Source organism: Eurosta solidaginis, chromosome X, assembly GCF_040869045.1.
Source record: "Eurosta solidaginis isolate ZX-2024a chromosome X, ASM4086904v1, whole genome shotgun sequence".
Taxonomy (NCBI): domain Eukaryota; kingdom Metazoa; phylum Arthropoda; class Insecta; order Diptera; family Tephritidae; genus Eurosta; species Eurosta solidaginis.
The window spans coordinates 17,410,829-17,423,118 of record NC_090324.1 but is presented as its reverse complement, the minus strand read 5'-3'; the positions used below and the strand labels follow the sequence as shown (position 1 = coordinate 17,423,118).

Sequence of the window (12,290 nt, the reverse complement as noted above, 5' to 3'; positions counted from 1 at the left end):
ATTAAGGATGCGGTGGATGGAATGCTATCCAGTGCTACCACGGTTAGGGAATTTAACATCTACTCTGATAGCCAATCGGCTATCAAGGCCTTGAGCTCAAGTACAGTGCGACCGAGGGTGGTCTGGGAGTGCCTGACCTCGCTTGCGATTGCATCGAATTATTTTACAATTAAGATTATCTGGGTCCCGGGCCATAGTGATATCCCGGGTAACTGTCAAGCGGATCTCTTAGCCCGCATCGGTACAACTGAACCGGATGAAGATGGCTGTAGGGACTTCGGGATCCCGCTGGCCACCTGTGGATTGCTTCTCCATAGCTGGGCCTCGAGTCAGCTCAGCAAACGTTGGGCGGATACCACGTCTTGCAGGGTAGCAAGATCTTTCTGGCCGAAAGTGGATGGCAGGAGGTCTGCTGAAATGATTGGGTTCACTAAGGCTCACCTATCAATGGTCATTGGGGTTTTGACAGGGCACTGTCCCATGGGTATCCATGCGGTACGTCTCAATATACTGGAAACTCCATCCTGCTGCAGCTGTATGGAGGATGATGAGGTGGAATCACCAAATCACTTTATGCTTGATTGTCCAGCTTTTGCCAGAATTAGGCGAAAGTACTTCGGTCGCGACTCACTTGGATCTCCCGAGGATATATCCAAAGTTGAGATCGGTATCATTCGGAGCTTTATCGTTGCTACCCAACGATTCTCTAAGTAGCTGGATCTAGGTCACCGTTATTTTTGGTGTATGTGGTATCACAACGGACCTTCGTGTTGTCCAAGTGAGCTATCCTTATCAGGGCAGCTACCACCTAACCTATCCTAAAGTGGGAAGAATATAAATCCTTTACAGACAACCTCTTTGCTGCCCTCCCTATCCCGACTGATGCCCGCCAAGGGGAGCGTGCCTCCCGCCGGGAGAATTCCCGAAATCCGGCCCCACTTCCCGGCGGAGGCCGCAAACTTAGCGAGAGAACGTGACCTTATAAGGCAGCTTGATCCAGGCGACCCCCAAATAAGGGATATAAACAAACGCATCAGATTGCTTGTGGATGAACACAAGCGGCGAAATGGGAGGAGCACCTAAGAGGTTGTAACCTCTCTACCGGTGTGGGTAAACGTTGGTCCACCGTAAAGTCCCTATCGAATCAGACTAAGCACAAAGACAAAGTTTCCATCGCCTTTGGCGACAAAGTGCTGTCGGATGCGGAAAAATGCGCGAGCGCTTTCTGCCGACAATATATAATGCATTCTACGGTCGACAAAGATAGACGGAGGGCCAACAGACAGGCACATAAACACAAATTCAGCGCGTCACCAATCACCATCACCGCTAAAGAGGTTGAGGACGCCATTGGTCGCGCTAAATCATCCAAAGCAGTGGGCCCAGACGGCATAGCCATGCCGATGCTTAAAAGCCTAGGGAAAGAGGGTTTCAAATATTTAGCGCAGGTCTTCAACCTGTCTCTTTCTACCTTTGTCATACCCGAGAAATGGAAAATGGCCAAGGTGGTCCCGCTACTAAAGCCTGGTAAACCAGCTAACATAGGAGAGTCGTATCGTCCGATATCTCTCCTATCGCCAGTAGCAAAGACGCTCGAAGCCATTTTGCTCCCTTATTTCCAAGCAAATTTGCAACTAGCCTCCCATCAGCATGGCTTCAGAAAACTCCATAGCACTACCTCCGCGCTAAATGCCATTACCACCCAGATAAATTGCGGTTTAAATCAAAACCCCCACCATAGAACAGTACTCGTAGCGCTAGACCTATCCAAAGGTTTTGATACGGTCAACCATGGCTCGTTACTGCAAGACCTGGAAGAGTCTACCCTTCCCCCATGTCTTAAAAGGTGGACCGCAAATTATCTGGGTGGTCGGCAGGCATCGGTGCTATTTAGAAACGAAACATCAAAGCCAAGGAGAATTAAACAAGGGGTGCCACAGGGTGGTGTCCTATCCCCACTTTTGTTTAATTTCTACATATCTAAGCTACCTTCACCACCGGAAGGAGTCACAATCGTTTCCTACGCCGATGACTGCACAGTAATGGCCACAGGCCCAGGCCCACAGATCGATGAGCTATGCAATAAAATAAACGGCTACCTCCCTGATCTCTCCAGTTTTTTCGCCTCGCGAAACCTGGCATTATCACCGACTAAATCTTCCGCGACCTTATTTACAACATGGACGTCCCAAATGTCGACCATTTTGAACATCCACGTCGATGGCTCTACGCTACCGACTGTCCTACACCCCAAAATCTTAGGTGTGACGTTTGATCAGGATCTACATTTTGGTGAGCACGCAGCCGCAATCGTTCCGAGAATTCAGAGCCGTAACAAAATCCTCAAATCCCTTGCTGGCAGTACCTGGGGAAAAGATAAAGAAACGCTCATGACTACATACAAAGCAATTAGCCAGCCGATTACGTGCTACGCGTCACCCATATGGTCGCCAAGCCTAAAAATTACCCACTGGAAGAAGCTACAGGCCTGCCAAAATACTGCTCTCAGAATTGCCAGGGGCTGTCTTCTTATGTCCCCAGAACACCATCTACATAATGAGGCGAGAATACTCCCCATCAGGGAAAGAAACGAGATGCTGACCAAACAGTTCCTGTTGAATACCCAGAAACCTGGGCATCCCAACAGACATCTGATTGACGAGCCAGCACCGCCTAGGGGCTTAAGGAGTCATCTCCGTAAGCATTTTGAGGAAATACGGCATCTGAGAACACAGCCGTATGAAGCGAAAAAACACAAGCAGGTCCTTGGTGAACTTTACAAACAGGCGTCGGACCTTTATGCCGGGAATTGCCCGGTGAACCCAGTACTAAAAGTAAAGTATCCAAAACTTGCGGAAGAGGAACGCATACTCCCCAGGGAAACGCGTGTCACTCTGGCTCAACTTCGTTCTGGATACTGTAACAGGTTAAACTCTTACCTATCCAGAATCAACCCCGACATACAAAATGTATGCCCCGCTTGCAATGTGTCCCCACATGGCACCAACCATCTCTTTAATTGTAATGTGGAACCAACGCCTCTAACACCCCTTTCCCTATGGTCCACCCCTGTTGAAACAGCAAGTTTCCTTGGACTCCCGTTAGAGGATATTGATGACAGTTTGTGATCGGTCGCGTCTGTTAGGTGGGGCGAAGCACTGCTACAACAACAACAACATTATTTTTTTAATTTACTCAAGAATCAGTTTTTCATAATAAAGCTCAAAGAGGCATATATCCTGAACTATGCGGAATTTCGCCTTAAAAATTTACAATTCTTCATACTAAAGTTAAGTTTTTGAAAATTTTAATTTTAATGGGGGAGGAGGTATTCAATTCATACCATTTATAGTAGCATTTTCAATAACTTATCTTTGATATCAGCAACTTCAGAGCAAGAGGGTGTTCGTTCAAATATTTGAGGCGAAATTCAGCATAGTTCAGGATATATGACTCTTTTAGTTTTATTATAAAAAACTCATTATTGAGTAAAACAAAAAAAATAATCAATATTTCTAGTCCCTGATTGTAACAGAAAATAAAAATTGTTAGGAATTCAGTCTTGTATTCAGTATATCAATAGAATTGATAACTCATTATTGAGTAAAACAAAAAAATTATCATTGTTGTCCCTGAGTGTTACATCAAATAAAAATTGTTAGGAATTTAGTCTTGTATTCAGTATATTCATAAAATAAATAACTCATTCTCGAGTAAAACAAAAAAAAAATCATTAGTGTCCCTGATTGTTACAGAAAATAAAAATTTTTAGAAATTCAGTCTTGTACGCAGTATATCAATAAAATTTAGTCTTGCATACATACTTATTTAAATTAAACATTTTATAACATAACATTAATTTGGCTTTATTTCGTTGCTTTTATTCGGGAGTAGCTTCGGTGTGCTTTCTCTTTAAGCATGAGGCCTTGTGGTAGCGGTTTTTTATGGCCTTTATTGCGTGTCGCAGCTGGTCTTTGCATTCTTTTCCCCTATTGCCAACTTGTGAGCAGCTTCTGAAATAAAAATATGAAAAGTTTGTAAACATATATAAAATAAACATCTTTTAAAAAGTGAGTTGTCATCTCTTTAATAACTCGACTTACCCCCTTATTCTGCCATGGTTACACTTTTATTATCTTTTGGTAACATTACTATTTAGAAACTTTTGCAGATAGACCACCAAAAGATTGTAAATTTTCTTGTAACCAGGGTGGTCATTAAACTATAACCATGCCAGAACAATGCTCAGTTTTTCAGTGCGTGTTTAAACTACATTTAAAGTTGACTAGAGTTGAACCTTGCCATTATGTTCATTTCCATAACATCATTTTAGTTTAAGCGGCAATACTGCCAGGGTTAAACTCTAGTCAACTTTGACTGTAGTTTAAACTTGCACTGAAAAACTGTGCCTAAATGCTGATTTACACGAGTCGATTTTTCTGGTAGATTTTTGTCGTTCCTTTGTGTAAATAGCAATTCCACTGATAAAAAGCATGCATTTGATGGTTGAACGCAGTCGAACGACAAAAATTTAATAGAAAATCGACTCGTGTAAATGAGCCTAAAGGGTGTTAATTTACTGATATATTTACATTGTTTGAATATACTTACCAAAAAGTAATCTCCTTAGTTTCGCGTATCGAAGCATTGGCGTTTTCCCTTGTTTCCCATCCATATTATGTTGTAATATTATATCTTCACCCAAAATCGACCGCAAATTTTGTTTGAAACCGCCAGATTTTATAAATTGAGACACCGTCCCAACCTGCAAAAAATATAAAATATATATAAATTAGTATTTAAATATATTTTATTAGACTTTTTATGTGCATATATGGGCAGAAAAAATAAGCAGCAAAGATAATAAGTCTTACCATCTGATTTTGATTTTCTGCACAAATGAATGACTCAAAGACGTCCAGTTCTGGTTGTGTTTTTATGGGAAACATTGAGGCAAATTTCGGTACCAGGTACATGTTGTCGCTCAAAGTTTGTATTAAGATGGTTTGTTCTGTTAATATGCTTTTGATACTTTCCAAATTTAAGTTGTAAGTATCTGCGAAAAAAACATATTGTTGTTATAGAAAATAATAAATATAGAATATAATATAAAAGTGAGGTTTTAACATCAATTGTCATAAAATTACCTTTGTTTGTATTAATTTCAGATTTAAGACTCTCTATTGCATAATTTTTTCTACCGTAGTATTTTTTAACTCTTTTATTTGATCATTCAGCTCCGATAATGTGTCTGCAATTTTTAAATTAATATATTTATAAATTAACATACATATGTATATGTATATATACACTCCTGCTCATATTAATAGGTACACAATTGAAACTAATTTTATTCGTAACGCATATTTACTTATGTGTTTTTAATAATTTTAATTAAAGCCCATCATAGTATTAAGCAGACACTGAATATCACTGATTCATCACTGTCACTATGTTGTCCCACTCCTAACGCAATATTTTCTGTATTAATTTCATTTTGTTTAACACTTTCACGGTCACTGACGAAGTATTGTCTATATTAATTTCATTTTGTTCAACACTTTCACTAAATTTTAGGTCTCTTTCGCTCTTTTTTATTTTTATTAAACGTTTTAATTGTCTTTTGATTAACATTTTTATTTTATTTTAATAACTCACTTTTTTATTTGATCGCTTATAAAAGACGCGTCACACACGGATAACAATTGCAGAATTAATTAAACAATTCCAAACATGATTGTTGTCGAATGGAAATTTCCACAGAAGGTAACGGCAGTTAGGATTTTTTTCTACTTATCTACCTATTGCGCTTTTTTGCATTACCCGTAATTGATCACAGAAGCGAATACAAATTAAGGTAGTGTAAATATGCGCGTGCAACGTCTCTGCTTCTTTTATGTATTACCAGCAATGAGTAGGAGAAGCGAAATCATTTGAAGGCATTTTAATCAATGCCTTCTAGAATACATTATACTTCGAGCTGAATAGCGATTCTTTGCAGCATTACCAGCAATGGGTGAAGTGAAACTACCTTTAGAAGACATTACCTTAGAAGCGATTACCCTTAGTAGCGATTACCGATTTTTTGCTGGGAGGTGTTAAAATGGGGTAGAAATTGCGAAAAGTTTCTTATCTGTACAATCGGTTGTATGAGATATATACTATATATACCACCGATCTGTATGATTTTTTCAGACAACAATATATGCTATACACGTAAGCATTTGGTGAAATTTGGACATATCTAAACGATTTTTAAGTTAAATATAAAATAAAAATAGGTAGGTACTTTGTGTGAGGATGCAAAGCTTCACGTTTTTGTGGTCTGCATGTAAAAACTATGACTACGAATCACGTATTTCAAAAATATATGACGTAAACGTAACTATTTGATGAAATTTGATGAACTTTGAAGCTTCTAGCCGTAAAAAAGGGGCAAAAATGACAGTTTATATGGGGTATATAATATATATACCACCGATCGCTATGATTTTTTCAGACAACAATATACGTAAGCATTTGGTGAAACTTGAAGCTTCAAGCTATTAAAATGGGGTAGAAATTGCGCACAGTTTCTTATCTGAACAATCGGTTGTATGAGATATATATTATATATACCACCGATCTTTATGATTTTTTCAGACAACAATATATGCTATATACGTAAGCATTCGTTGAAATTTGAAGCCTCTAGCTCTTAAAATAGGGCAGTAATTACGAAAAGTTCCTTATCTGAACAATCGGTTGTGGGGGATATATACTATATATACGACCGATCTCATCAATTTTTTCAGGCAACAATATGTGGAATATACGAAAGTATATGATGAAGTTTGAAGCTTCAATCTGTTAAATTGGGTAAGATATTACAAAAATCCTCTTTTTCTGAAAAATCGGTTGTATGGAGGATATATGCTATAGTGGTCCGATCCGGTCGGTTCCGACAAATGTCTAATCGGACACCCAAATACACCCGCTCACCAAATTTTATCAAGATATCTCAAAAATTGAGGGACTAGTTTGCATACAAACAGACAGACGGACAGACGGACATGGCTAAATCAACTCAACTCTTCATCCTGATTATTTCGGTATACTTAATGGTGGGTCTATCTATTTTCTTTTAAGGACTTACAATTTTGGGTTTCGTGACGAAATTAATATACCATTTCATTTTCATGAAAGGTATAAAAATATGGAATTGAATTAACATGAATAATAAGCGGATTTATGACCAAAATTTTAACATTTGTTAAAGTGGAAGTACGATGTTCAAATGTTAAAATTAAACGAATTATATATTTATGTTAAGTCAAGATTAACAGTATGTAAGATGTATCAATAAATAACAGCGGTATACAACAAAGGTAACTAAAAATATTAAAAAAAGTGAAAATGAGTGTTATGCGAGTGTGAGAATCTATTGTAGAGAAAAACAACAACAATATGAATCGAAATTAAAAAAATGGAATTGAATTAACATGACCAATTAGAGGAGGTATGATCAAAATCTTAACATTTGTTAAAGCGGAAATACGATGTTCAAATGTTAAGATAAATCACTTTAACATTAAACGGAGTTAATATGTATGTTAAGTCAAAATTCACAGTATGTAAGATGTATCAATAAATAACAGCGGTATGCAACAAAGGTAACAAAAAATATTAAAGAAAGTATATTATGCAGAGTGTTAGAATTTAATGTCGAGAACAACAACAACAATATGAACGTAAGTATGCAACAAAAGTAATTATTAATAATTTAAAAAAATGAGAATGAGTATTATACAGAGTGTGAGAATTGAATGTAAGGAACAGCAACAACAAAGTTAGTGTGTCTCTGTATCCCATTTTACTTTTCACCTATTTTCATTAACAGTTATATATATTTTTTAAATATAAATTTTTCCACCTAAATATGCGTACATACATGTGCTATAAATCGATAGTACTTACTTTTCGTATACAATTTTTTCCGGTTTCGCTGTCCTAAAGTTTTTTTGGCTTTTGCACTTTTTTAGAGTACACAATTAGAGTTATGTATGTGACTTTAAAATACTATGTTCTTTTTCAGTGCTTTTTATTTCACGAAATAGTTTTTATTTTGTTTCAAAAAAATTCGTATACAAATATATGCCATTTGTTCATTTAATAAAATTTTTATTTCCAAATTTTTTACAAAAATATTACACCGTCAGACTTGATGCTTCTTTGATCTAGAGCGTTTTAAACTCAATTCAATAACTTATCATTCTTCTAACTAAAATTGTACACATATGCACGTATGTATGTATGTATATAAAGGTAACCGTTTTATGTTAAACTTAAGGAGTAACTCTCTCTAATTTCTGGTGTTTCAGAGCAAGGAATTTGTTGTTATATTTGGACGTATAGATTTTTTAATATACAGTTAGTTAATAGGAGAAAGCAAAGTGGTGAATATCGTATTGAATTTTACACATATAATATGTAGAGAGGTAATAGAAGTTCGATTATCGTCGTGAACGGACGTGTTTGCTTTGTGCTGTGGGGTGCGCGCTTAGTATACACGACTGAAAATCTCTTGTTTGCTACAAGGATTAATAAAATATTGTTTTTAAGTGTTTCATACACATCTCCACAAAATTTTAACTATTTAAAAAATGAACTGTGTAGTGTGCAGAGAAAAGGTTGATCGCTTTGATTTAACAAAAATTAAATGCAGAGATTGCAATAGTTATTTCCATGGCCTGTGTGTCAAAATGAACGCCGCGGAAATAGAGTTCATGAAGACACAGAATGTGAAATATCGCTGCAACAAGTGCTCGTCTGAGCGCCGAAACTCTTTGAGTCGAGATACATTGGCACCAAATCAACCTTTGAAACAACTAACTAAAACCAGTTTTTCAGCTGAGCAGCTACAACAAAATACCACACAAAATTCCAATAACACAACAAACCAAATGCCAATTAGCGGCACTACGGCAAATGCAGAGAAAAGTGATAAAAACATAACACTTGAACTCTTGTATAACGAGATAATGAGTCTCAAAGCAATAAACATTGATTTTTTGGAGACAATCAATAGACTGAAAGGGGAGAATATCGCGCTGAAAGAAAAAGTCGCAAAGCTGGAACGTCAAGTAAATTGGAGTGAGCAGAAGCGACTGGAGAGAGACGTTGAAATTGTTGGGATTCCTAACATAGCCACCGACAAAATAGACGAGTGCATTGGAAAAATAATTGTAAACGCTTTGGGTGTTTCTGTGTCGCCTGGTCAAATTGAGAGAAGTTACATCAAGCAATACAATGACTCTTCCTCTTCACCGCGCAAAATTCTTTGTTTGCGATTCTCTTCGCTTGAGTTTAAGAAAAAAGTAATGAGTGCAAAAAAAGTGGCGAAAAAGAAACTAACAACCGAGATTTTTACGGGCGCCAGCAGTAAGCACAAGATATATATTAATAACAGCCTCACACCCTCTAACAGAGCTCGGTATAATGCTGTTAATAAAATTAAAAAGGAAAAAAAATATAAATATGCGTGGTTTAGTAATACTAAGTTTATGTTGAGAAAAGCTGATAATGATGCAGTTGTTGTTGTACGATCGTTTGATGATCTGTCTGGTATTCCAGACTAACTTTATATTTTTATCGTTTTTATTATTTTGTTTTGAGTTCTTTAACTTATAATGAATTTCAATGATCTCTACATCGACAACCCTATCAATAACAGCCCTTTAAATAATGTTAACCAGCTTTCTTATATTGAAAATTGTATTTATATATTGCATCAAAACATACGTAGTCTGCGGCAAAACTTCGATTCTCTAATGTGTAATGCAGAATCGTTTCCAGTCTACCCAGACATAATAGTTGTGTCGGAGATATGGATATATTCTCATGAGAATAGCTTTTATGATATTCCTAATTATAACTTTTTTGCAACTAATAATGACGATTATTCTGCTGGAGGTGTGGGAGCTTTTGTGCGAAACACGATTGATTGTACTATTGCTAAATACAACGTGCAAAGTGCTGATATTTTGAAAGTTTTGCTAAAAAATGGTGAAAAAACTTTAGCCTTAATATGTGTATATAGGTTACATTCTGAAACTAGTCAGGCCTTTCTGGAAGAGTTCTCAGATTTTTTAAATGGTTTAAAAGAGAGGGATGTAGTTATATTAGGTGATTTGAACATAGATATAATGCAGTTGAATGCGGTATCTGAAAGCTACCTAGCACTATTGGCCAGTCACGGTTTTACATCGTACTTAAATGAGCCGACAAGGAACTGTTCTGGCACTTGTCTGGATCATATTTTTTGCCGTCTTAGCAGCTTGTGTGCGTGCACTGGTATTAATTTGGAACTAGGTATTACAGATCACAGTATGACTGGTGTCAAACTTGAGTTCCATATGAAAAAGAAAGATTTAACGAGCAATACAAAAACGAATATGATAAACTATTCCATGCTTAATGAAAAGCTGCTTTATGAGGATTGGGTTGTTGTCTACGCTGAGAAAGATATTTCAAAAGCATACTCTCTGTTTATAAATATATTGCATGGTCACATAGAATTCTCTAGTTTCACTTGTGCTCGACGTAAATCCAAAACCAAGCTTAAACCCTGGATGCATTCTGCCCTTTTAAAAAGTATTAAATTGAAAATGAGTTAGGTGTTAAGTGTAGAAAGCATCCAAGAAATCTTGCGCTTCGATCTCGTTACAAAAAGTTGTGCAAAAAATTAAATAAAGACATAAAATCACACCGAGATACTTATTTCCGGAGTAGACTATTGAGCTGCCATGGGAACACTAAAAAAGAATGGGAAGTTGTAAATATCATTATCAACCGAAATAGCTCTGGTAGTGAACGGGTTATTGCTCTGAATAATTGTGGCAATATGATTGACGACCCCTCTGTTGTTGCTGATATTTTTAATGATTTTTTTGTGTCTGTTGGTCAATGCAATACTTCTTCCTGCAACTGCATCATGTCCAGTGGTGACGCATCTATTTCTAGGTGCAGTTTTATGTTTGAACCCTTCACAGGCACTGAGCTCCTTGCAATAATAAAAAGTCTAAGCAACTCTGGCTCTAGTGGATACGACGGTATTTCAAATAAACTTCTTAAAAACATAGCCCTTAATATGCTGGACGTACTAAAGCATCTATTTAATACTAGTGTTTTTACAGGAATTTTCCCCGATGCCTTGAAATGTGCAATTATTATACCCGTGTTTAAAAAGGGTAACAGGGAAGATAAAAATAACTATAGGCCTATTTCACTTCTATCCTCTATATCTAAGGTCTTTGAAAAAGCTCTTAAAAATCGAATTTTGCAGTTTCTAGAAAGCAGAAGCTTTTTTAGTCCAAGGCAGTTTGGTTTCAGAGCAAACCGCTCTACTGAAGATGCTCTACTAGAATTCTGCTCTTTTATTTATCAAGAGTTGGACGATAAAAAAAATTGCGCTGGTCTTTTCGTAGACATAACCAAAGCTTTTGACACGGTAGATCATGCTATTTTAATAAATAAATTGTATGATGCCGGTTTTCGAGGATTTGTACATAAGTGGTTTCAATCATACCTTTCTGAAAGGGTACAATGCGTTAGAGTTTGCGGAAAGCTGGGGAAGACTAATCCAATCACGAGAGGGGTTCCGCAAGGCTCCGTGCTCGGTCCCATCTTATTTTTAATTTATGTTAATTCAATTTTTGATATGCCCTTCTTGGGGGAAGTCACTGCATTCGCAGATGATCTTGCGATGGCCTATAGTTCTCCTAACACCTTTGATTTGATAAGTAGTATAAACCATGATGTACATCTACTGAGAACTTGGTTTGCAAAACATAAGCTCGTCGCTAGCAATAAGACCAAACTCATGAGTTTTAGTCTAAATATAAAAAAACCACCGGATGTAAGTATTGTTTTTCATTCTGCGATTTGCGAGCGATTTGCTTTACATGACAATATGTGCCAAGTTTTTCAGTCCGGTACCTTCGCCTCGCTTGTGGCCTGTAGTAAGTACTGCTTCACGATAGACTATGTTGATGAATTTCAGTATCTGGGTGTAACGGTTGATACGAATATGAGCTGGGGTAACCATATATCCCGTCTAAAAAAATATCTTCAATTCTTTTTGCGTTGTCTTTATCATCGCAGAACTTCCGGTTCCAACAATCTTCTCAAAATAGTTTATTATGCGGTCTTTCATTCTAAATTAAAATACGGAATCAGCTGCTGGGGTGGCGCCACCCTTAACAAAACCCAGCCGTTACTAGTATTGCAAAAGTATGCTGTTCGAAAAATAT

At 37.0% G+C, this 12,290-nt stretch overlaps 1 long non-coding RNA gene across 1 annotated transcript; it reads right to left on the bottom strand.

Moving 5' to 3' along the window:
* Window positions 1–4,617: 4,617 nt before the first annotated feature.
* LOC137234586 (uncharacterized) lies at window positions 4,618–5,244 on the bottom strand. Its single transcript, XR_010947827.1, has 3 exons — window positions 5,148–5,244; window positions 4,875–5,056; window positions 4,618–4,765 (listed from the first exon to the last, which is right to left on the bottom strand). It is a non-coding gene; the product is annotated as an uncharacterized lncRNA (long non-coding RNA).
* Window positions 5,245–12,290: the final 7,046 nt, after the last annotated feature.